Source organism: Myotis brandtii, unplaced genomic scaffold, assembly GCF_000412655.1.
Source record: "Myotis brandtii unplaced genomic scaffold, ASM41265v1 scaffold8, whole genome shotgun sequence".
In the NCBI taxonomy this organism is placed as follows: domain Eukaryota; kingdom Metazoa; phylum Chordata; class Mammalia; order Chiroptera; family Vespertilionidae; genus Myotis; species Myotis brandtii.
In genome coordinates, this window is record NW_005371219.1 from 9,331,854 (window position 1) to 9,334,237 (window position 2,384).

Below are 2,384 nucleotides of genomic sequence, written 5' to 3' on the forward strand. Positions count from 1 at the left end.
GAGGGGAGGAGGGGGGAATAATTGTGCCAAACTAGGATTACTCTATTTTTACCTTGATCTAGAGATGATTTTTTTGGTAAAATATGATAATGTTCTGTGTTCATTTTACTTAACAAAGTAATTGCATTTTCTTATTATGACTATTACATAAGCTCATATAGAAAATTAAAAAAAAAAAAGAAGAAGAAGAAAGAAAAAATAGCCTTAGCTGGGTAGCTCAGTTGGTTAGAGAATCATCCTGATATGCCAAGGTTGTGGGTTTGATCCCCGGTCAGGGCACTCAGGAAGATCAACCAATGCATGCTTAAATAAGTGGAACAACAAATCAACCTCTCTCTCTCTCTCTCTCCTCTCCATCCCCCTTCTCTCTAAACATCAATAAAAAGAAACATTTTGATTTTTTTTTCCAATAATTTTTTTATGTCTAGGTATTTTGTTTTTTTCCCAACCATGACCATTTTAAATAAAATTCTTATGTGTGAAGAGTAAAACCTTGGGAACCAGTCTAATTGCTCTCTAAAATGCCTTCTTAAGATTTTAAGAGATTTATCCACATAAGAAAGTTAGGCAATATAATTAAATGGGCACAGTAACTAGGTCAATACAGGGTGATAAAATCCTCTACACAGTGAAAATAAAGCCTACAGTGATACTCAACAAATAGAACATAAACTTAGGCAGTTACGGCTGATACTGAGAGGAGAAGAAACAAGAAGCCCCACTGGGCCCCTAAGTGTATCGGAAAGGGGAGCCACCTCACTAACCTGTGAGAATCGGCAAGATTCCCAGGCAGTGAGGAGAAGCACCAGGGGGAACAAAGGTGCGGTGGAGGAGTGAATAATTTCTTTGCATCAAATGAGTATATGAAAGTGAATTTAAATACATCCCCAAGACTGTTGGCGTTTATTTCGGCCTCAGCAGGGAATCCGAGAGCCCAGAATCTAAATTGGTCCTCATATTAAGTCACTTGTCAGGTTATGTTATAAATATGGTCAGTTCTACACCTTCCTTTGTCAGTCGACATTGAGAATAACTCAGGTAAGTGTATGATAGCAAATCTTCTGAAAAACAAAAAGAAAAATCTGTTTTGGTGGCAATAATCTTTTTTTAAAAATTATATTTTATTTTTATTGTTGACATTATTACAGTTGTTTCCCACGTTCCCCCCTTTTGCCACCCTCCACCCAGCCCTCGGCCGCCCCTCCCTCTGGCTCTCACCGTGCTGTTCTCTGTGTTCATGGGCTATGCATATATGTTCTTGGCTAATTTCTTCACCTTCTTTCATCCAGTCCCTCTCTCCTCCTTTCTGACAGTTGTCAGTCTGTTCCATGTGTCCATGTCTCTGGTTCTATTTTGTTTGTCAGTTTATTTTGTTCATCAGATACCATAAGTAAGATCATATGGCATTTTGCTTAGTGGTGATAATCGTTAGAATCCTCCTTCCCCGGAGAAACCAAGATGGCGGCATAGGTAAACACCTGAAATTGCTGCCTTGCCCAACCACTTCAAGACTACAACTAAATACAAAACAGACATCACCCAGAACCACAGGAAGGCTGGCTGAGTGGAAATTCTACAACTAGAAGGAAAGAGAAAAGCACACAGAGACTCAGAGAAGTTGCGGAAGTAAAGTGCAGAGGTACGGAGGCGCGTGGAAAGGGGCTGGCAACGGAGGACGCCGGTGTCTTTTTCAATCGGGAGGGAGTCTCAAGCTCCCGACGGCCCTGACTCCAGTTCCGGGCGAGTCTCTGGGGACCCAGACTCATACAGGGAGAAACTGGACTGTCTGGAAGTGGGTGAAACTCGAGGGCAGCTTTCTCAGAGGTGCTTGCAGCGATTACTGTGGGACACTGAGACCCGGGGGCCTCTTAGGGCAGGACTGAGGAGCAGCCATAGCTGTTTGCTCCGCCCCCTTGATTCCCTGAGACCCCGCCCCACCCAAGCTGTGAGCAGAGGCTTTTGCATATGAATGGGCTGGCCCTTTGAGATCTAAAATTACCTAACAAACTGCAGCTGGGGAAGAGAACCAGAACATCCAAAAGAAGGCTCAAGGCCCCACAGCAGCTTGCATTGCTTCACAGCTGGGCCTCATCTGAGCACCTCCAAACCCCAAACAAGGAAGAGGAATCTGCAGATCTCTCCGTAACTCTTGCTGGGTAGCCTCAGGCAGAGGCTAAATTAGCACCTCCTTAGAGATCCAAGAGCCCGTGTACCTAGTGGTCAGAGTGGGACCATCCAGACTACAACTCCTCAGATCCATAAGGGACACACTCAGGGGGCAGACTCAGTGAGCACCAAAGCCCCACTGAAGCAAGTCTTGCCCCAGAAGGGTGTCTTCAGCACAGAAGTTCTCCCACTGTAGACACAGCTGATTCTCACAGACA